Source organism: Drosophila tropicalis, unplaced genomic scaffold (genome assembly GCF_018151085.1).
Source record: "Drosophila tropicalis isolate 14030-0801.00 unplaced genomic scaffold, ASM1815108v1 contig_108, whole genome shotgun sequence".
NCBI classification, from domain to species: domain Eukaryota; kingdom Metazoa; phylum Arthropoda; class Insecta; order Diptera; family Drosophilidae; genus Drosophila; species Drosophila tropicalis.
Genome location: NW_027172444.1, coordinates 204085 through 228263, shown reverse-complemented (window position 1 = coordinate 228263; position 24179 = coordinate 204085). Strand labels below are relative to the sequence as shown.

The 24179-nt window shown below is 45.8% G+C and overlaps 1 long non-coding RNA gene across 1 annotated transcript; it reads left to right on the top strand.

Annotated features, from left to right (window-relative positions):
- The first annotated feature begins 16733 nt into the window (after positions 1 to 16733).
- LOC137573092 (uncharacterized) lies at positions 16734 to 17544 on the top strand. The gene is made up of 2 exons (XR_011031815.1): positions 16734 to 17083; positions 17137 to 17544. It is a non-coding gene; the product is annotated as an uncharacterized lncRNA (long non-coding RNA).
- Positions 17545 to 24179: the final 6635 nt, after the last annotated feature.

Genomic DNA, 24179 nt, shown 5'->3' with positions numbered 1-24179 from the left:
ACGGAAGCAGCCGTGGCCGCTCAGAAGTTGCGTCGAGAAGAAATTTACTTCTCCATGGGCCCTGGCCAACCAGTCTTTTAGACTTGGGATTAGCCGATAGGTCCATCTGCCTTTTTGCGACATATCCCACAGAGATTGCCACCTTGCAATGCTTATTTCGCGCGCTTGTACCCGTAGCAATTCTTTATCGCTTGGCCTTAAGTTTGGCTCTTTTAGTGCCCAAAAGAGTCTCTTTGATTCATTGGCCAGGATTCCGACTGGGATTGCGCTTGCTAGTACCTTGGCTGCGATACCTGAGATCGTACGGAAACCGCAGCAGACCCTTAGTGCGCTGATTCTATATATTGAGTCCAATTCTCTGGCGTATGCTTTTGTGGACATTGCTTCTGCCCAAACGGGTGCGCCGTAAAGCATGGTTGCCTTGATTACCCCATGCCACAGCGTTTTACGACTGTGGCTTGGTCCTCTCGTGTTGGGCATTAATCGTGATAAGGCAGAGCAAGTTATTCTAGCCTTTTTGGCCGTTGCTGTGAGGTGATCTTTGAAATTTATCCTTGTATCAATAAGTACCCCAAGGTACTTTATTGCCTTTTTATATACCCTTGCAGAGGGTATTATAAAATTGGTCAGATGTTTGTAACGCACAGAAGGAGACGTTTCCGACCCCATAAAGTATATATATTCTTGATCAGCATGAGAAGCTAAGTCGATATAGCCATGTCCGTCTGTCCGTCGGTGCGTACGCGTTTTACTCAGCCATCTTAAGAGCTATCGGGATGAAATTTTTTTTGGGAGCTTTTTTTTACCCGGGTGAGATAAAGTATGAAAATCTTTGGGATCGGACTACTATATCATATAACTCTGGAACAAAAATTTTTGCAAAAATTGGAGTATCCCCATGAAATTTACCAATATAATAGAATTTGATATAAAATCTCAGATCCCAAAATTTGACCCTGATCGGATAAATAGAACACAAGTTACAGTTAATATAAATCGGTTCAATCGCTGCCGGCAAGGCTGCTTGCTGCCTACTACGTCATCATCAAGTCAACAGAGTACATGCATACACACACACACGCAACGCTACATGAACTGTATGTGTATGCGTACGTTGCTTTGCTTAGGGAACGAGGGAAGAAGAAGAAAAAATTGTAGTATAAAGAGTAAAATTGTTTTGTTTGTATATTGACGAATTGAGTTGCAGAAATCAAATTTTGAACATGTAAAATTATTATTGTCAAGGACTGCAAGGGTATATAAACTTCGGCATAGCCGATGTTAGCTTCTTTGATATTTTGTGATTACTTGCGTGCCGCCGACCTGTATGCTTGCTGTCTCCACTTTTTTTCTACTGCTTATAAGAACAGCTTCTGTTTTATTTTCGGCCAGGAGAAGGCCCGTTGTAGCCAGCCATTGTTGCACTCGAGCAATCCCGTTTGAGCATATTGTCTCTGCTTCACTCAAGTTCTTTGCCACACATATTATGGCTACGTCATCAGCAAACCCTATAATTTCTACCCCAGCAGGTAATTCCAAGTTTAGAACGCCGTTGTACATGGCATTCCAAAGCAGGGGTCCCAGAACCGAGCCCTGTGGGACGCCTCCAGTGATGTTATATGTTTTTTCTCCTTCGAGTGTGTCTGCGTAGAGGCTTCTATTGGAGAAGTAGCTACTTATTACCTTCCATAGATATTGTGGTATGCCGAAATTTCGCAGGGCATCTAGTATGCAAGGCCACCTTGCCGAATTAAATGCATTTTTAATATCCAAAGTGGCTATGATGCAATATTTCTTTGCGCCTCCTTTCCATCGGTCACCGGCTATTGCATTACGTGCTATGCTCACCACTTTTTGGATTGCGTCGATAGTAGATCGCCCCTTTCGGAACCCAAATTGGTTGTCTGACAGTGCGCTGGTAGAATGTAGTGCCTCATTTAGTCTATCCGCTAGGATTCTTTCGAGCACTTTGCCTGTCGTGTCGAGAAGGCATATAGGTCTGTATGCCAGGGATTCGCCGGCTTGCTTTCTTGGCTTTGGTAGCAGCACAAGCTTTTGCCTCTTGTAGAGATCTGGGAAGACTCCGTCGCTGATGCTTTTGTTGAATACAGCCGCGAATTTTTTCGGGTGTTGGAACGCCGCAAGTTTTACAGCTTCGTTGGGAATGCAATCGAGGCCTGGGGACGACCTGACTCTGATTCGCGCAACGGCTGCCAGTATCTCCTGTACACCTATTGGAGGTATAGCTTCCACATCCATTGGTGCAGCGGGACTATTGTTGTGTGGCTGGGGGGGAAAAGTTCTCCTACTATTTGGTTCATGTCAGCGACAGAGTGGGGCTCTGTTCTTTGGTGAGTTTTTAACCTCTTCATTACGATTTTGTACGGTCTGCCACATACATCGTTTTCAGCTTCTACAAGAAGATCGTTAAAGCATCTCTTTTACTACGGCGAATAGCCAGTTTAAGGTCCTTGCGCTTCTGCTCAAACTCTGAGCGGAGAATTTCTGAATCATCGCTGACTCGATTCCGTTGGTGTCTTCTTCTGGCTATATGACATTGCTTGCGAAGGTTGGCGATCTCATCATTCCATGTTGGTATGTGTTCCCTTGGGCAGCTATTTTTCCGCGGCATGCTGGAATCACACGCGTTACGCAGCCATTCGAGTAGTCCTCTTGCTGACGAGGCGGTGTGAACATTTTGTTCTAGTGTGCTGGTGAAGCTTTGCATGTCCATACGTTTTGTGTTGTACCGTTGTGGTCTCGGTGTCGGTCTGTCGTATCTACGCCGGCCCTCAATAGTGCAGAGAATTGCCTTGTGATCGCTGGCCATGAAGACATCGCTCACTTCCCACCGTGCGTAAGGGCATAGTACATTGCTTACAAAAGTAAGGTCAATCGTCGAGCCGATATTGCCCCGTTGGAATGTGTATTCCTCGCCTGTGTTTAGAAGTGCCAGATCGTGTGTGGCAAAAGTTTCTAGTAGTGTTTGGCCTCTAGCATTGGTTGATGAACTGCCCCATTCTGATGCCCAGGCGTTAAAATCTCCAGCTACAATTGCCGGCTTATGGCTGCGAATCTGGTCTGCCAATTCGTCCATCACGGCGCTAAACTCTCCGAGGCTATAAGAGGGAGGCAGATAGCAGCTAAAGAACCAGTATTTGTGTAGTTTGGCCCTCACAAAGCCATTGAAGGACTCTGGGAATTGTACTTGTGCTGGTATAGGCCCACACGACCAAATCGCAGACTTTCCAGAGTTGTTTTGGACCCATTGGGAAGACGATAAATTTCTATAGGGCTCGCTTATAATGGCAACGTCTGAGCGTAGGTCTCTGACCGTTTGGACTAGTAAGTCCTGCGCCGCCTCGCAGTGATTGAGGTTTATTTGGAATAATCTAATCATGGCGAGTCGATTTCCCTCTTTTTGGCCCATGAACACATTTCTGGCTGCCTGCTATGTGGCTTATGTTCTGCTCGCCACTGGCGCTACATAGACAGCATGAGGGGCTGTTGTCGCACTCACTTATTTTGTGGCCGCTTTTGCCGCACTTGAGACAGAGTCCCGTTCTGTCGATTTTGCTCGTACATTTCGACGCAATATGGCCGTACTCTAGGCATTTGAGGCATCTTTTTGGGGCGTTATTGATCCTAATTGGGCAAACGTTCCAACGGACTTTTATTTTGCTCACTTTGAGGATTTCCTTGGCTGTCGTTGCTGGGACGCTCACTGTGGCCCGCTGGTAGCCTGAGTACATTCGGCGTATACTTTTTATTGCCTGCGGTTGTATCTGGATCTGGCGTTCTGACCAAAACGCTGATATAATGTCGTCTCTGGTCACCTCCTCGTCGAGATCCTTAATATCAAGTCTGATCTCCTCAGTTAGAGGTTTGGCCTCAAACTGGTTTCCAAGTGCTGCGCCAATGTCTGCGCTCATTTGCTGGAGATTATTACCCATGGGTTTTTCTATCTCGAGCAAGAGATCGCCTTTTGCGGTACGTCGTACCTTTCTAACGTTCGCTCCGATAGCCTTTAGATTCTCATCTTCGCTACGAGTCACCATTTTAAGCATTTCGCTGTATGTTAGGTTGCCCTTGTTTGCTATTAGAATAGCGTCTGACCTGTGTCTTGGTAGTTTTTGCCTTGGTGCGGGCGTTCGTTTGGCCCTTCTGGCCGTGACTTGCTGCCAGTCTGCACTATTGTCTTCTGGCTTGTTGGTATCGGCGTGTTGGGGGCTGGCTACCCGGTCTTCATAGAGCTGAGGGGCTCCTCGCTTTTTCTTTGGCGGTGTCTTTCGTTGCGCTGCCGCGTCCTCTCGTGGGCGTTTGGGTGTGTTTCTGCGCTCTGGCTCTGCTGTTTGCTTGCCTAGGGGTATTGCCGCTGGTGAGGTTTGCGTATTCCTTTCCTGAACATTCACGCCTTTTTGAAACATGCCCGCCAACGCTTTCTGGCAGAGCAACTCTTGAAGTTCTTTCAGCCTTACGATGGCTTGTTTAGTGCCCATATTAATATGTCGCACAGGCTTTTTGTTGTCGTCCCGCTTGTTAAACATGTGATCTAACTGCCATACTAGCACCCCAAGTTCATCCAGCTCGGCGATGCGAGAGATCACTGGGGGGCTGGGAGCTAAAGACGATACGTCTGGGCTATTAAGCACTGCTTGTGCACACGCTAAGGGTGTTTTGGCCGCGTTGCCATACACTGAAGGAGGAGACATTCCGATCAACGGTCGTCGGCCAAATACGGCTTCCTCGCTCATATTACCCAATGGATCACTCTCTGACTGGGAATGGTGATCCAACGATGCCACATACTTGTCCATTGGTTCAGGAAACCCAATTCGGAGGTAAGATCCAAACACAAAAATTTGCGGTGCTGGATTACAATTGCTACAATTTTGAATTTGAATTCAAATCCGGGCGGTTATTCAGAGGCGCCACCTGCCGATTTGGGGCTAGGGGCTCCCCTTGTCTTTCTTCGTTGTTCAACACTGGAGCGATCAGATGTTCGTGCCGGTGTGAAGAAGAGGAAGAAATTGTGCAACAACAATGAAAAAATTCGCAGAAAACTGGAAAACTGGATATAAACTCTCACCCACACCAGGAAAGAACCGAAGAAACGGGGCCAATACTGAGAGGCGGGAAAGGTAAAAAAGGAGAGGCGACTGGCTTCTCCCCTCGCCCTCGTCCGCCACAGTGGGCCAGCCGGCCGGGCTATAAAACTGGAGTATGGTCGGCAGTGGTTGCGGCCGCCGAATCCCAGAAGCGTGGTATGTAGCCAAGTTTACAAAGGTCCTCCTTGACTAGATTGTTTCAATTTACAGGCCTTTAGTATGCCCGAATTTGGAGTTAATAACGGAGCACCCGCGGATATAGATACGTTCTCGGGAAAGTACACCTGTGTGTGAGTGTGTGTATGTGTGTGTGATGCTGTGTGTTTCGGTGTGCGTGTTGGAGTGTGTGATGGTATGTTTTTTTTTTTTTAATTCATTTATTACATAATTAACAACAACATATATATATATTACAAATTTAAAGCTGCGAATACGTATTAGGGGGTTTCTGCGGGACGTCCCATGGGGAATTGCTTCGCAAAAACCTATAACCCTTTACGTATGGCCATTCCTTTCACGCTCTGCCTTTCTTAGGCTGATTCCCACGAAGCCAGTAAAGCTGCTCACTGCTTCCCACGCCGCCGCGTCTGCCAGCATTATGGGCACCAGGTTCTCGGTAGTCAGCACAGTGCCGACCGTTTCCTCCAGGAGCCGCCGTTGACTAGTGAATCGCCTGCATGCGAAGAGGGCGTGTTCCGCGTCCTCTACCATTCCATCACCACATGTCAGGCAGTACGGCTCAGCCTCGTGTCCGAATCTGTGGAGATAGGATCTGAAACAGCCATGTCCTGTGATGAACTGTGTCAGATGGAAAGTCGCCTGTCCATGCTTCCGTTCAATCCATGGCCTGATCGTGGGGATAAGGGTGTGGGTCCACCTACCCTTGCTAGATGAATCCCACCGCTCTTGCCAGATGGCTAAGCTTTGCATCCTTGCGTCGTCGCTAGCTGTCCGCTTTGGTGTACCGTTCCTTTTTGCGTCCGCGATGTTCCTGGCCTCGTCCGCAAGTAAGTTGATGGGAATCATGCCTGCAACCACCAGCGCAGCATCCTCAGAGACCGTCCTAAAACCGCTGCAGACCCTTAGCGCGCAGAGACGGTAGGTAGCGGTAATGCCCCTACTGTACGCCGTAGTGTGTATGGCGTTGGCCCAAATTTGTGCCGCATACAAAATGACCGATTTCAGCACACTCATCAGGAGTTGTCTCCGCTCCTGTTTCGGTCCTCTCGTGTTCAGCATTAGCCTCGATAACGCCTGTCCTGTGCTCGCTGCTTTCCGTTGAACGTTCTCCAAATGCTCTCTGAAGCATAGACGGGTGTCTAGCCACACGCCCAGGTACCGGATGGCTCGCTTTGAGGTGATTGTGGAACCTTCCACTTGCACTGAGGCATGTTCAACTGTTTTCCTACTGCTGATCAGAACCGCCTCCGTTTTTTCGGCTGCCAGGGCTAGGCCAACCGACTGAAGCCACTGCGTGATGCTGGCTATAGCTTGCGAGGCCACTGATTCTGCCTTCTCCAGCTCCTTGGCAACAATAACAATAGCCACGTCGTCAGCATATCCGATGGCTTCGCAACCTGGCGGGAGTGGGAGACGCAGCACTCCGTCGTACATCAGGTTCCAAAGAAGCGGACCCAGAACCGAGCCTTGTGGCACTCCAGCAGACACATTACGACTCTTAGGGCCGTCGGAGGTGCCGTATCTCAGGATCCTCTGCCTAAAAAAGCTCCGAATGATGGCAAGGAGGTACGGGGGGACGCCGAGATCATGGATGGTGCTGAGTATGCAGCTCCAATCCGCAGTGTTGAAGGCGTTCTTTACGTCAAGCGTGACAACAAGGCAGTATTGTTTGGAGCCTCCTTTCCATCTTGTTCCTTCGATGGCGCTGCTGGCGATGCCAACCACCTTGCTGACTGCGTCAATGGTGGATCTTGCCTTGCGAAAACCGAATTGGTTGGCTGAGAGACCGCCGCACTCGCTGACGTAAGCGTTCAGTCTTGCTCCGATGAGACCTTCAAACACCTTGCCTATAGAGTCCACCAGACATATCGGTCTATAGGAGGGCGAAGTATCTGTAGGCTTCCCCGGCTTTGGAAGAAGGGCCAACTTCTGGATCTTCCATTGCTCGGGGAAAACTCCCTCGGTGAGGCAGCGGTTGAAGACGGCTGCGAAGACATCTGGTCGTAGAGTCAGGGCCAGTTTAACGGCGCGGTTTGGGATCCGATCTGGACCGGGTGCTTTGCCGAGTTGGAGCGACTTGGCCGCCGCCAGGACTTCATCCGACGAGATCGCATCAATGGTGTGTGATGCTGGAACTGGATGCTGAGCTATGCTTGGGGAAATCGGGCGATTGGGGAATAGGCCGTCGATAATTTGTGAGACTTCTTCCGCGTCAGATGGGATGAGCTGGCGGTTTGCATGTATCCGCTTGACCACTATTTTGTATGCCCTTCCCCATGGGTCGTGTTCTGCCGGAGTCACACAGCTGCAAATAAACTTCCCTTTTCGCGGAAAGGATGGCCTTCTTGAGGGACCTTCTAGCCGAGCTGTAATGGGCGTGGTGGTGTGTCTAGTCCGAGTCCATGCGCTTCCTTGCTCGTTGGTATTTCCTTCTTGCAGCCATACAGGGTGTGTGTTGGGTGTATATATGTAATATAAAAAAAAATATATTTTTTTTTTTTTTTTTTTTTTTTTTTTGTTTTTTTATTTTTTTTGTTTTGGTTTTTTTTTTTTTTTTTTTTTTTGTGTGGGTTTGTGTGTTTTTTTTGTTTTTTTTTTTTTTTTTCATTTAAAACATTGCTAACATAATTACAAATAACATAACAAGGGAACAAACATACGAAGTCGGGCATAATGAAAAAGGATTACGGTTACTGCGGGACGACTTGTCGGTATTGCTTCGCAGACCGTGAGCTTCTTTAATTCGCCGACCTTTCCCTCTCCAACTGCCTAAGTTTTTTCATCACGTGTGCGGCGAAGGCGGCGGCCGCCTGCCACACGTTAGAGTTTGCGACCATCAACCCGGCGAGGTTCCACTGCGTCACCGGCTCGCCCATGACCCTCTCCAACCGCTGTCTTTCCTCGTCAAATCTTGGGCAGTGTTGCAGCACATGACTCGCATCTTCTATGATGCCAGCGCCGCACCATGTGCACTCGTCGGAGACATCGTGGTGGAACCTCTTCAGGTAACTCCTGAAGTACCCGTGGCCGCTCATGAGCTGAGTAAGGTAGTAGTCAACCTCACCATGCTTCCTCGACACCCATTGTGTGATGTCCGGGATTAGTGCATGGGTCCACCGTCCCTTGGGCGAGGAGTCCCACCTCTCTTGCCACCTGCGCATGGAGTGCTGCCATGCCGTGAGTCGCGCCTGTCCTCTTGGTTGGGTTATGTTGCTGCCACTTGATTGCCTTGATGCTACAAACGTGGCCGACGCAATTGCCGCACATTCATCGATGGGCATCATTCCAGCGATCACCAGGGCTGCGTCATCGGATATGGTGCGGAAAGCGCTACACACCCTAATAGCACTTAGACGATGAGTTGACTCGAGGCTCCTCCTGTAGTTCCTAACCTCCACGCCTTTAATCCACGAAGGAACTGCGTACAGGGCAGTGGATTTTACTACGCTCGATAGTAGCAGGCGCCGTCCTTGCTTCGGGCCACGCGTATTCAGCAGTATACGGGCTAGGGACCGGGCCGACGCAGCCGCCTTGTTACTGCAGTATTCTAAGTGCTCCTTGAAGGACAATCTAGTGTCAAGCATGACACCTAGGTATTTAATGGCACGCTTGGATACCACGAGGGAGTCACCTACTCTGATTTTTGCGGTTTCGACGCGCTTCCGGCTACTAATGAGCACCGCCTCGGTCTTTTGCGCTGCCAATTTAAGCCCTGCGGCCGATAGCCAGTGGCCAACTTTGGCTATCGCCACGCTACAACGCTCTTCGGCGACGTGAAGGTCCTTGGCCGAGACCACTAGAGCGACGTCGTCAGCAAACCCGACAATGTGTGTGTGCCGCTCGAACTCAAGGCGCAGGACTCCGTCGTACATGGTGTTCCATAACAAGGGGCCCAGGACGGATCCTTGTGGAACACCAGCCGATACCCCTCTTTCTTCCAGGCCATCATCCGTTAAGTATCGGATTCTCCTGTCGCGAAAATAGCTCCGCACGCAGTTCATCAAGTAGCTTGGGATATTGAATGTTGCCAGCGCGTCCAGTATGCGATCCCACCTTGCTGAGTTAAACGCGTTCTTCACGTCGAGAGTCACCACGATACAGTATTCTTTACTGCCGCCTTTCCATCTAGAGCCGTCGATTGCCTCAGCTGCCGAGTGAACCACACGGTTTATTGCGTCGATTGTGGATCTGGCCTTTCTGAATCCGAACTGGTGCTCGAATAAGCCCCCGCCTGCTAATATCGTCGACTCCAGTCTCGAGCAAAGCATCGACTCCAGCACCTTGCCAGCTGTATCCAACAGGCAAATGGGCCTATACGAGGATGCCTCGTCTGGTGGTTTTCCGGGCTTGGGCAACAACACAAGGTTTTGTAACTTCCACCTGGTGGGAAAGACTCCTTCTCTTATGCATTTTGAGTACAACTCCGTGAATACATGAGGGTGTATCGTTACTGCCAGTTTAAGTGCGATGTTGGGGATAGAGTCGGGACCCGGGGCTTTATTTGGCTTTTGACGCCTCACCGTCTCGATGACCTCAGCAAGCGAGCATTCTTCCACTTGAAGGTGTGTCCCCAAGGGAGACACATGCGATAACTCCGGGGCGTCGGGAAATAGGCTGCTGACGATGGAGCGTACAGTGGTTGTGTCTGATGGGGATGACTGCCTGTTTCCGTGTACTCGTTTGACCACCGTCTGGTAGGCTTTGCCCCAAGGGTCTTGTTCTGCCGAATCACATAGCTCAAGGAAACATTCTCGCTTGCTATCCCTGATCGCCACCTTAAGGGCTTTCCTCCGCCTTTTGTACTCCAGACCGAGAGCCTCGAAGTTGAGCGAATGTCTGGCCCGCTGATATAGCCGTCTCGCTCGAAGACAAGCCCTTCTGGCATCAGCGATTGCCTCGTTCCACCAGCAGACTGGGGTGTGGTGGCGCGAGAATGACCCTCGCTGGGCCATGCTGGCAACACACGCTTCATCGAGTCTCGACATGATCAGGTTTGCAGCCTCTTCTGCGTTTGTGTTGGGGCACTCCGTGAGTCCTTCCAGGCTTTCAGCGAACGAAAGCGGGTTGAAAGCGTCCACCTTGAAGGATTTCCGAAGCGGTAACGTTCGCGCTGTCGGTTGCCTGTTTCTGCCTACGGAGAATGTCACAATTTCATGGTCGCTGGCAGAGTATGCCACGCCTACGCTCCAAACAGCCGAAGCAGCAATACTGTCGCTGGCGTAGGAAAGATCCACCACCGATCCTGTGCCGGCCCTTCGAAAAGTGTGTTGTGTGCCGACGTTAAGCAGAGATATGCTTAAGTTGGCAAAACCTTCAAGAAGAATACGGCCACGGGCGTCAGTACGGGTGCTGCCCCACTCGGTGGCCCACGCGTTGAAATCCCCACCGATGATGAGACCTTGGCGTCCTCTTGCATCGTTCGAGATGCTGTCTAGAATGCTTCCGAAACGCTCCAGTGACAGGCTGGGTGCAAGGTAGCAGCTGTACACCCAGTTACTGCCGATACGCGCTCTGACAAAGCCGTCCGCAGATAGGACGTCCTGCATGACTAGCACGTTACTACCGCAGCACCAAATTGCTGCTTTGCCGCACGCTGCATTGGCCCAGCGACCACTTTCTCCTACTCTGTAGGGCTCACTCAGTAGAGCTATATCCGCCGACAACTCACGCACAGTCTGCTGAAGCAGGTCCTGAGCCGCTATGCAGTGATTCAGGTTCAACTGCAAAAACTTCAGATGGGGCTGAGTCATTTGGCGTCTTTCCGCATCCTCTGGGCACCACTGGATGGGCACGCGCGGCTACCCGCTATGTGGTTTAAGGGGCTCAAGCCCATCTCGGCACATAAAAAGCACTTGACGGCGGCCGAGCAGTCTGCAGACTTGTGACCAGGATTGCCACACCTGAAGCAGCAATTTGACCTATCTGTGTCGCTTGGGCAGTTTGCGGCGATGTGGCCAACACATAGGCAACGAAAACAGCGCGCAGGTTGTGCTTCTAGTTCCTTTATTCGGCAGCTATCCCATCCAATTCGAACTCTGCCCACCTCTAGGAGTTTTAATGCCACTGCCTCGGGAGCACAGACCACGGCTGACATCGTATTCCGGAAACTAGACCGGAAGCTTCTTACTCTAAGCGACGTCGCCTCGACTTTGGCTTGGTCAGCCAGCTTAGCCACTAATTCCTGGGGCGTCGCTTGCTCGTCCATGCCGTGAATGGCTACGGCCTTATGGCGGGTTAAAGCTTTCACACCTGCCTCCTCGCCAAGGACTTGACTGATCGCCTCCTTAAGGGACTGGGTTGTGTCCGCTGTGCATTTCCTGAGTTCCATCTTTAGCGGTGCGTCGAACTCGCATTACGTGTTCACGGACGTGATCCAGCTGCCCGTCAGTGCGCCTCGTCACGCGCTCTAAAACTTGGCTATAACTCAAGCCTTCGTTCGCCTGAATTAGTAGCGCCTCCGGGCGGGATTTCTGGAGTTTCCCACTGATTTTCGCTTTAGGCTTGCGGGAGGACCTCGAAGGGCCCACCTTTACCCATTCTTGGCTGCTTTGGGCATTTTGCTGTGCCCTAGGCTGCTCCACATCAGCCGGATGTAGCTGCTGGTGCTGCATGGCTTGTTGCTGTGATCCACTATGACTGGATTGGCTGTTGCTGCCCCTGCTGGTACTGCGCCGTCTGAAGCCGTGTAGACGACTTCTGTGGGTGTTGGCGATTCTTCTGCTGCGTCTTCTGCTGGTGTGGCCTCGCTTGGTGACGACCTGATTCCTCGAATGGTGACGTTTGACACAGCTTATCCCGCTTAGACGATGAATTCACCAGTTCGGTTTGCTGCTGCCTACTCACACGTTTAGGTGGAGACATGCTGCAAGTGGCACACGCCACTGGCAATTGCGAGATCGGCCCTTTGTCTTGGAGCAAGGCGATCACTGCTACGTGCAGTTCTCGCAGCCGAGCAACCTTCTCCCTAAACTCGTTAGTGATGCTGCGGTTAATTTTGCCACTAGCATCCTTATCTCTGCTGTAATGGGTAGCAATTGAGGCCAGAATATGACCCATTTCTTCCAACTCGTTGCAAGTAGGCCGCACCTGCCCCACCTTGCTTTTTTTAATGCAGGCCCCGTTATTGGCTGCCTCGCCATCGGTCCCCTCAGCCCCAACAGATGGTCTTCTAAGCCTTTTCGGCGTTGCCTCGTGAGCGTCCGCTACTAGGGCAGCGTCTGGTGTTGCCACAGGTACCGACGCGGCGGGTGCAATAGGTCTTGCCCCCTGCTGCCGCTGCGGTGGCGGCGTCCGTTTCATCATTAGCTCGGCCGCGCGTTCTAGAGGCAATTTCCCTCGCAGGACAAGAATTTCCTCTTGCCGCAACGCTGGGAGTTATGCCGCTCCAACTCGGCGGCGATACCAACAATTGCCCCTATTGACGCAGCCCGACAATGGACAAGGAACAGTAAACAGTACTATGTATTCAATGAAACTACTATGGAACACAAATTTTGGCCAGACTATACAAATTTAATTTCGTTTAAATAAATAAATAAATATGGAATAAAAAAAACGATATAGAGAAATTTCCAAAGGTGGGAGTCTAACCTAGGAATTTTGCACCAGCGGCTAAGACTCACACCCAACGCCAAGCAGACCGTTTGCCGCCGCGCCCTCAGAACTCTGCTAGTATCCGAATGTCTGTTACGTCGAATAACAGAGACAGCCAGGAAGTATGCAGAAGAATTTATTAAGGGCAGAGCGTGGGTTGCGATCAGCTGATTGAGGCGAGTCAGACAGGTGCTGTTAACTCAGCTGATTAGATTTATATCTATGTGTGGCAAACCTGGCAGCAGCTGGTATTTTTTCTGCACGTGCCAAAGGAGGACACAACGCGACTAATGAGCGTGAAAAAGTCCACCTCACCAATACCACTTGATCTGCAAATGGGCGGGCAAAGAAAAAGGCCCCCCTCCCCCCTCCGGCAGGCCCAGGAGCACCGACCCAGCGACCGGGGAAAAAAAGACTGAAGATCGGAATCCCAGCAAGCAGCGACGGAGCGGCAGACCAATGGGTATACGTGAGTAGACACTTGCACATGACACCGGCGATACCAAAAGTTCCTAAATTTCAGGAGGGAAAACGTTCAAACTTGAAAAAACACAGACGGAGGCAAGTAAACGCGTCCGCACTTTTCTCACTCCCGAACAAGTGTTTGTTGAAGTGTGGGATGGTGTGTGTGTTGAAGTGTGGGATGGTGTGTGTGTTGGTGTGCGTCTTGTTGTGTGTGTTGGAGTGCGTAATGCTATGTGTGTTGGTGTGCTTGTTGCTATGTGTGTCGAAGTGTGGGATGGTGTGTGTGTTGGTGTGCGTGATGCTATGTGTGTTGGTGTGCTTCTTGTTGTGTCTGTTGAAGAGTTTTTTTTTTTTTTTTTAATTCATTTATTTAACAAAAAAAAAGTGTAACAATTTAGAGAAAGATAGAAGAGTATAGTGAGGAAGAAGTAGAAGTGTGAAAGGACATTGAAGGGGAAAGGGATGTTTTGGGTGCCAATTTAACCTGCGGGACTGCCGGGGGGGTATTGCTTCGCAGGCTAGAAAGGCGGGCTACATGCCCCTCAGGCGTTTCGCTGCCTCTCCAGGCGGCGAAGAGCGTCCATAACTTTTTTTTGCAAATGTGCAGCGCCTTGTTTGGTATTGCATCTGGGCCTGGTGCCTTTTGGTCCTGCAACCTTGCGGCGACTGCAAGAATTTCTTCGGGGCTGATATCGTGTACGTCTGGTGTATTAGCGATCCGAGTGGGTCTTGGCGATATGACTGAGGTGTTCGGGAACAGAGTCTCTACAATGAGTTTCATTTGCGATTCGTTAGGAGTCGCGGGCTTGTTTGCGTTGAGCTTCTTCATGGCCACTTTGTAAGCAGCACCCCAAATATCGTTCTCGGCGGCGTTGCACATTTCGAAGAAGCATTTGTGTTTGCTCTCCTTAATGGCCAATTTTAGTTCTCTTCGCCTAAGCTTATATTGGGCCTGCAGGATAAAGAACTCTGGCATTCCTCGCGCCCTCTGGTATTGACGTCTGCATTGGAGGCACCTCCTCCTCGCCTCATTTATAGATGCATTCCACCAATATACAGGTGCCTTTTGTTTGTTGTGGCATCTACGGGCTACCATGCTGGCATCACAGGCTGCTAGTACGGCATCTACGAGCGTTTTAGCGAACTTGTTTGAGTTACCGGTGAGGGGTGGGATTCCTCGAATGTTGTGCTATTTAGAGTATCCACTCTAAACATTTTTACGTTTTGGTCAGTGGTTGCGTTTTCAGCGGGGCGGTTACCGATTGTGCACAAAATGGCTAAATGGTCGCTAGCCGTGTAATGGCTACACAATTGCCAGTTGGTCTGTGCTGCTAGTTGTCGGCTTGCAAATGTGACGTCGATCACTGATCCGTAGCCAGCTCTGCAGAATGTGTGCCTGTTGCCCGTGTTTAGCACGACAAGTTCGAGTGAGGCGAGGCTCTCAAGAATTGTGCGGCCCCTGGAGTTTGTTCGGGCGCTGCCCCATTCTTTGGACCACGAGTTAAAATCACCTGCTACTATTGTTTTGCCCTTTCCTCTGGCATCCAGAGCAAGTTGATCCATTACCGACTCGAATTCTTGGGGGGTAAGACTTGGTGCCAGGTAGCAGCTGTACACCCATATGTCACCTATGTATGCTCTGACAAAACCTCTATGTGCGTAGATATGCTGCATAGGCGGAGTACGATTGCCGCACAACCAGATTGCAGCTTTCCCCGAAGAGTCTGTTGCCCATGAGCTGCCAGGCCGGGTTTTGTATGGCTCGCTCAGAATCGCCACGTCTATATTCATTTCCCTTACTGATTGCGCTAGTAAATCATGCGCCGCCGCACAATGATTTAAATTTAGTTGTAGTAGCTTCATAGATTTTGTTGCTGATTCGCTCCTGCACTCGCCATTGGGCAACGTCGGCTGCCAGTGTAATGCCCCACCTGTTGTCGTTTGGCGTCTATGCAGTTGAAGCAGACAGGAAAGTTGCTGCATGAGGCTGCCTTGTGGTCTGTCGCCCCACATTTGAGACACCAATTTGTGCGATCGATTGAGCTACTGCATTTTGCCGCCGTGTGGCCGAAGTTTAAGCATTTGTAGCATCTTTGCTTTGACTGCCGTTCCCGAATCGGGCAGTGCGACCATCCTATTGCAATTGATCCCGTCTTAAGCAAGGAGTCAGCAGTTGAGCGCGGCATTGATAAGACAGCCAACTGTGTATCACCAAAAGTATGGCGCAAACTTCGGACTCGCACATTTGCGGTGGCATCGCCAATAATTTTCGTTAATGCTTCTATAATATGGTCTGGAGATACCAGGGCATCGAGTTTGCGTATCTCAATCCAAGCTTCGGCTCCTAATGCTCTTACTGACGCTTACTGGCCTAGAACTTGGCTAAGCTCGTTCCTCAGTTTTTGGCAGTCCGAATCGCCGTCTTGCTTGAGTTCTAGAAGCAGCTCGCCCTTGGCGGTCTTTCTTGTGCGCTTTACGTTGTTTTTGACTCCATCGAGTTTGCCATCGGTTCGCCTTGTAACCATACCAAGAATTTGGGCGTAAGAGAAACCCTCTTGGGCCTGGATCACGATGGCCGCAGGCTTGTCCCTTCGAGCTGGTTGCTTGTTAGGCCGCTTTCGAGACACCGTTTGCCATTCCGCATCCGCTTCGGCTGCATTGACTAAATTGGCCCACGATGTGTTTGTATTCGCCAAGTTGGTTTCCAGTTGTTCTGGTCGAGAACACTGCGTCGTTTTCCCACGTTTTGGTGGAGTTTTCCGCTGAGTGGCGGCATCCTCTCTCTGGCGTTTGGGCGTAGCTGATTTAGCTGGCTGGCTCAGACTTATGGGATAACCCAGATGGTTATTCATCACCGGTGTTGTTTGCGTGGCGATGACGCCCTTTTGGACCATTTTTGCGGGGTGGCTATCGGTCATTTTTCGGCACAGTGTTTCATGCAGTTCCATCATGCGCACTATTGAGTTCTTAGTACTCAGATTTACGTGACGAACTGGCTTTCTCCCATCGTCCGCTCTGTTGAACATACTCTCTAGCTGCCAGATCAGATTTCCCAGTTCGTTTAGCTCTTCTATTTGTGAAGTTACTACTGGAGCATCAAAGTTATTTAATGCTTGCACCTGTATAGCTCGTGCATCTGGGTTCTTTGCAACATTTACATTTACCGGCGTGTCTGTGCTCAGGGGCGGTGACCGCAAGAGCCGTGGACGACTGCCGAAAGCAGACTCTTCCCATTGGGTATTCTGCACGTCTGCCATTGCGCATCGGGCTTGGTGGTCGATGGATGCCACAGATTTGTTCATTTGGCTGGCTGGAGAGTATCGGTTGCAGTTTGTGAATATAAATTTTTTTAAATTTGAATTTGAATCCGAAGGAAGAAGAAGCTTCGAAACGGTTGGCCCAGAGGCGCCACCTGCCAATTTATGGCTAGGGGCTCCCCTATGTCTTTCCTCGTTTTCCAACACTGGTGCAATCAGCTGGTGCGTGGCGGTGTGACTGCTAAGAACACGTCGTGCAACAACAAGGAAAGTTTGGAGAAAGGTGGATAAAAAAGATATTTCTCACCCACACCAGCAAAGACAGGAGCAAGCGATGAGAGAGGCGGGAAAAAAAAACAAAGAGAGGCGATCTGCAGCCTCCTCCTCGCCCCTACCGGCTCCAATGGTCCAGCCAAGTGGAGTTTTAGCAAGCAAGTTTCGGGGCCAGCCCACAGGCGGCAGAGGAGTCCCCGCAACGAGGTACGTAGACAGTCCAAAGGAGACCCTTCTTGACGTCGAAGTTTTAATTTCAGGCCCTCTGGATGCGCAGAAAAACGATCTTGAAAGGGAGCGCCCGCGAGTATAGGACCGCACCACTTTTAACCACTTGTATGTGTCTGTTGAAGTGTGGGATGGTGTGTGTGTTGGTGTGCTTGTTGCTATGTGTGTCGAAGTGCGTCTTTGTGTTTCTGTTGCTGTGTGTGTTGAAGTTTGCTGTCTTGATGCCGGTGGTGGGCGGGCCAATGAAGAATCCAATAATTTAATAGCAATTTCATGTTGCCTCTCAAGATGGCGATCATGAGACGCGTTCATTTCCGTTAGATAGTCAAGCTGTGGGAGAAAAATTAGAAATTTAATTCATTAAATTATAAAGAAATAAATAAATTTTTTTTTTAATAATATAATGTATATTTATGATAATAAATATATATTTTAGTTTACTTACCGTCTTCTCGAAATTGTTGTCGTTCACTTTTCAGTTTTTCTTTCAGAAACCTCCGCTTCTTTTCAAGACCCAGCAACAATGAAAGAAAAGCAATTTAAAGTTCAACTATCTGTCCCTCTCGCTCTCCAAATTAGGTACAGTTGCAAAATCTAAATTGGGTACAGTTCCGGATTGTTAGTCATGTTGCAAATTTCAGCTAACTCCGTAACAGACAATAAAAAAACGAATGAATACTTATTGTTACCTTAACATCTCCAAACATTTCGAATAAATCGTGACTCTCACTTCCCAGTGCCAAGTGATATAGAATATCTTGATACATTAGCTAAATATTTAGTTGCGCAATTTGACAGTGCCATCAGAGTATCTAAAAGATAAAGAAATAATTAATAATAAATATTGATGAGTCAATTTAAATGTTTTAATCGGTTTTAATCTTATAATTATTGATTCTTTTGCTAATGAATGAAAAATACTTGAAAGACACTTTCTGATTTCGAGTGTTTAATATGAAAGCATTCAGAAAGTGAAAGTGAAAGCATTGAAAAAAAAAATAAAAGTTATTCTTGAGTTTAATTTTAAAAATCAAAAATAAGAGTTATTTCTGAGCTAAATGGAAAAAGTTTCAAAATAATTATTATTATTAATTTTTTTAGATTTATCTTATAACAGTTACGGTCCCTGATTTGTATTACTCACAATATTATTTTGGTCCATTGTAAAAAAAAATTTTTGGAAGTGAGTACAAAACGAATCAGGATGTGAAAGTGAAATTTACATATCTTATTTTACGGACAAACGGACAAAAGGAAAAGAAAGGGAAAAAATGGTTGGCTTATTACTATTTGAAAACAGGATGGCTTTTAAATATAATGAAAGCCATCTGTTTAAGCCCCTGTCTCCTTTGGTTAATAGTTAATGCTTTGGGCTTTATTACTCTTAAATATTGTTCGCCCGCGAATCGGAGAAACAGAGCAATCATTTCAAGCATGTTACTGTTGCATTCTTTAATTATAATGTCCTGATTGATTCCGTTTTTTTCATAGAAGCTACTTAATCGCCCAAGTAGCTTCTTTATGTTGCTCACTTCCAATTCATACGCCTGTTGCATCTGCGACGGCTAGGTGTTCTTTACGAACATCCCATCTACTGCAGCCATGTAGGTGGTAGTTCTGTACGAGGTGCCGTAGATGGCATGCAGTGTGTCGTCGATGTGGTGGTGTGATTTGATTGCAATTTTGGCAAAATGCAGGTAGTCCCAAACAATGGGGACTTTGCCCTTGTACTCCCGCCGAAACTTCATATTTACGCGGCATCCATCGCAAACATAAGCAATCAGATTCTCCAAAGTTCCACTCTTTCTGAGGTATTCCTCCAACTTGCCCGTAATGCGGTCAAGCAATGTGCTGTCGTATTTTTCTTCCCCCCACAACATTTTTACATACGCCGTTCGCCTTCTCTTCCCATCAATTGATTGGAGCATGATAAAGAGGACAGAAGACCTCAATGACTCTCCATCCAATCTGGCGAGCTTCGATGATGTTGGTTCATCAACATTGCCACCATCAGTGCTATACTATAAAAGTGTACGAATTTTGACTCAAATATAGCAATTGTTTCTCTTTTTTTTTGAGAATAATAATTTAAAGAATCAGAGATGCTTCCTTCTATGCGTTGCACACTTCTCAACAAAACTATCTCCGCGCATATTTATGTCCTTTTAAAACGACATCGACATATGTACATATATTTACTTACATTGGAGAAGACCACTTCATCAACGCAGACAACAAATGGGATGCTTTGAAAATATTTCAGGTTTTCAAACAAAACCATCGCTTGCCTGGTGGTACCACCAATCTCTTCTATGGCCTTCAACGCCTCCTTAATGTCGCCATTGGGGATCCTCCGCAAGTTTTCGATGAGATCGCAGTCAACGTCATACATCAATTTTAGGGACATTTTAAATACAAATTTATTTTCACAAATTTTAAAATTTATTTTCACACTCTGTGTTAATTCGCCCGAAACGAAACGAAATGATATGTTGAAAGAAAGCAACAAGTGTTTGCCCAAAAGAGAAATGAGAAACAAAGTAGATTTTGATCGTCGAAGCTTGCATACCCTAGAATTGTTTATCTTTATGTAGAAGCCGATAATTTAAATTATATCATTCTTCTTTAATCACAGTAACAAATGTAAAAACCTTCATTAACGATAATCGAGTTGGGATTCGAACCAGGGATATTCGGATCGCCAAGCGAGCACTCTATCGGCACAGCCACCGTGACACATACGAATCTGATGCCAATACTTCTTGATATTCTTTTCACAGAGGCATTACCTATTCGCATTGTCGCTTTTTTTGTCGAAAATTAAAAATTTTGGTTGAGGGAGCTATTGAAATGCGATGTTGTACAACTTCACGTCACACACACACACTACGAAGCCTGAGCATGTACCGACGAGTGTACGCATACATATGCAAAACGAGAGCACAGCGACACAGACATGCGCTCATCGTTCTGCGATCTGTGGCAGACTGAATTATTTTCGATGTGTAGCGACACTGCGGCCGCTCTCTGGGGATCTACGCTGTTCGGCTTTTGCCGAAGTTCTCTGGGGTTCCACGCTCAGGCTAGCATTTGTAATCAAAAAAAACTTGAGTTTGACGCATCTATGTATGTATTCTATGGTTAGTGGTTGTACCCTTCCTTGTGGAGCACATTTCGCACAGTTTGATTTCAGTTGTAAAGTAGTATTCGCCACACTTTTTGACCTCCATCCGACCCAAAAATGTTAAATTTGGATTCATCACTCCAAATAACAGAGTCCAAAAAAGAATCTGGCTCGTTTGGATACTTTTAAGCGAATTCTAGTCGTTTTTTCTTATTGACCTCAGAAATCAACGGCTGCGTTGTACCCTTCCTTGTGGAGCACAGTTTGCGGATGAACGCTAACTTCAGAGGTGAGAAATAGGTCCTCCTGTATTTTGAGGCCGACTTTTTTGGATCACTCTCTACCTGTACTGAGAATTTGTCGCTTATCTCTGGCACTCAATTTTGAAGGTCGCCCTGATCTGGGCTGAACCTCAAGGCTAGCTGTTTGTAAAATAACTTTAGGCAGTTTACTTAAACTTTTTTTGCTGACTGTATGTATTAAAAAACTTGTAGTTAAGCCAATTTGAACATTTCTATATTAATAAATCATATAAAATAAATAAATAATATATATGGTAATATATATATAAATATAAGTATACGTAGCAACTATAATTTCAGTGTGCATACAAGTGTGGTTTCAGTAGGCTCAGTTTTTCAGTGTATATTTCGGATAGGTTTATTTTTGCAATATGCCTACAAAAAGGGGATTTAGTAGTCGCAATATACGCCGACTTATTGCCAGGGAGAGGGGTGATAGTAATTTGTTAGTCGATGAGGTTAGTAGTGTACATAGCTCAAGCAATGCCAATGAAGATGACATTTTGGATGATATTGCCGTGCCCATGCTTGATAATGCTCAGCAAAGCACTTTTGAAAGTGAAAGTTCAAGCTTAACAGACCAACTTCGGGATTGGTATATAAAGTTCAGTCCAGCTAGAAGCTGTGTTCGTGCACTGCTGAAAATTTTGATTAGTTCTGGAATCGATGTTCCTGGCTCTGTTGATTGTTTAGTTAACCGAGAAGCTGGTTTGAGGACAGTAGCCTCGGGAAACTATCTACATCTAGGCATTGAGAACTATGTACAAACCAATAAGCACATTTTCGAACGATATTCAAATCTCGAAATGGATGTTGGCATTGACGGGTTGCCTCTTTTTTAAAAGCTCTCGCATGGGGCTTTGACCAATATTAGGGCACTTTGCAAATGTCGAAGATAGTGAAGTGTTTATGATAGGAACATTTGTAGGAAAGCAAAAGCCCGCCAATCCAAATGTCTTTTTATATGATTTTGTCCAGGAGTTGGAACGCATTAAGTTAGATGGCATCGAGTTAGGGATGAAAGAAATTACACTTAAATGCAAGTCATTTATATGCGATGCCCCCGCCAAATCTTTCATATGTGGATTGAAAGGTCATTCATCCTCATCAATGGATGTATGAAATGCACACAAGTCGGTAGCCGAATAGGAAATTTTACAGCATATTCCACAACCCCAGGTATTAAAATAACTGATAGTGACACGTCAAGGAAATAGATCAAATGTAGATCATCACCAAAACTATTTCCTTTCAAACGAAATGATTTTGGAAAAAATAGGTATTGGTATGATAACACAGTTTCCTTTAGATGCAATGCATCTAATAGACTTAGGAGTAACTAAAAAAATTTTAAAATTAATTTATAATAATTTTATAAAAGAGTGTAAATTTTCAAACGATTGTAAAATAGAAATCAATAGACGCAGCCTTTCAATTGCAGCTTTTATTCCGTCCGAGTTCCATAGGAAACCCAGAAGTCTAGAAGAATTAAGCATGTGGAAAGCCACCGAATTTAGGCTATTTATTTTATATACTTCAATAGTTCTCCTTAAAGATTTAGTTCCCGAAGACTTTTATTATAATTTACTTTTGTTGCACACTGGTTATAGGCTGTTACTGACTTAATCGGATTATAATTCTAATATAGATTGTATTCAACAAATTTTCGAGTACTTTGTGAGCACGTTTGCTTTTAAATATGGCAATCAAAATGTTTCTTTTAATGTTCATAACCTTTTACACATTTGTGAGTCCGTCCGAAAAATGGGATATGTTCAGGATTTAACTGCATATAAATTTAAAAATTTTATGCAAAAAGTCAAAAAATCAATTAAATGTCCAATTAACATTCTGCAGCAAATTAATAACAAATATTCATTTAAAAATGAAAAGGGTCGATTGCAGTACTTCGTTCCAGAGGAATAGAAAAGGCCAAATAACGAAGTGGGTTTGTAAAAAAATCACTATTTCTACAATATCTCACAATAATTTTTGCTGCATCCAACCTTGTTCTCCGGCTACCATAGTTCAATTCGTAGAAATTCAAAATGAAAAGTTCGTTCAGTGTCGACGTTTTGAAGATCCTCAGCCATTTTACACTGAGCCTATTAATTCACAAACAATAGGTCTTGTGAATAATAATAAGTTATAAATACGTTTGCTTGCCATATAACGAAAATTTAGTTTTCATTCCTATTTTACACTCTCAGTCATAAGTATTTGTAGCTAATTCGAATGTATTTCAGTCATGTTTAAGAAGCAGTTTGGTGGTATTTCCTCGGAGTTCAGTGAGGAGAACGGCAACAATGACCGTTTTGACAAGCTCGAAAGCGATGTGGAAGAATTAAAGAATACCCTACAAAGCCAGCAAAAAACTCTCGAAAATATGGAAAAGAGGCAAGTGTTGGCAATAATCAAAAAATTGACGCAGGATGATATGCCACAAGTTTACAACATTTTCCCCATAATTAAAATGGAAGACCTCCATAAAGTGAATGAGCTGGTCAAGGCAGACAAAGCCATATATGTAAGTATCTAATGTATTTTGTATATTATTATTGAATTTAATAATTGTTTTTTTTTTAATAAATATAAACAGTTGAGAATTCTTCGGACACTAATTAGGGGAAATATCGTTAAAAACTTTGATGGCGTCGTGGGGAAAAATATTATCCCAAACTTAAATTACGATGGCCTAAATGGGAAAGAGCCGTTCAAGCAGTTCAAGGCATTGAACGAGGCTCTATCTGGTATGTATAAATCATTTTATTTTATTTTTGATGACAATAATTAATAATATTTAATTAACAGATGCCATTAAAACTGAAGGATGGACGGAAAAATGCTACATATCAACCATCCGTAGCTGCTTTAAAGTCCAAAAAGGTCGACTGGCAAAACAAAAACTTGAAAACAAAAAAAATTGTATTATAATGATAAAAAAAATGAAATTAATCTAGAAGAAAATTTAAATATAGATTTTAGGCATAAATATAAAAATTTTAGAACTTAAACTAGATATTAGAGTTATAAGAAAATGTAAAAAATTGTTTTAGAAAATGTAAATATTGTAAAAATTGAATAATAAGAAAATGTAAATATTGTAAATGAATGTAAAAATTAGATTTAAAAAATTTTAAAAATATGGAAAATATAGATTTAAGTAAATGTAAATATGTAAATAATAATATAATATAATAATAATATGTAAATAATAATATAATATAATAATTATTTCTAAATAAATAATTATACATTACTGGAGCACATGAAAAGCGTTTATTTATTTGCTTTTGGAATCAATTTTTTATGTAATTCCACTGCATGGAAGTATGCCATTCTATATAGTGAGAAAATGCTTTCAGGTATATTAAGTTATAATGCAATTACATTATCAATCCATAAGCGATTTTGAAATTGTATGCTGTATTTTCTACAGGCAGCAGAATTTCTGCATTACAATTTTCAGTAAAAGAATATGCTTGGGTAATGGAAACCCGAATGAAACATTTCCGCACAGCATTCGTGTCTGCAATACAAAATTCCATAAATTCGTGCACCGAGAAGAAAAAGCGGTCATTTCTTAAGAAAGTAATGGAGGTTGTAACCGGTTTTTGAATGCCCACAGGCGAAAAGTAATCCGTTCGTA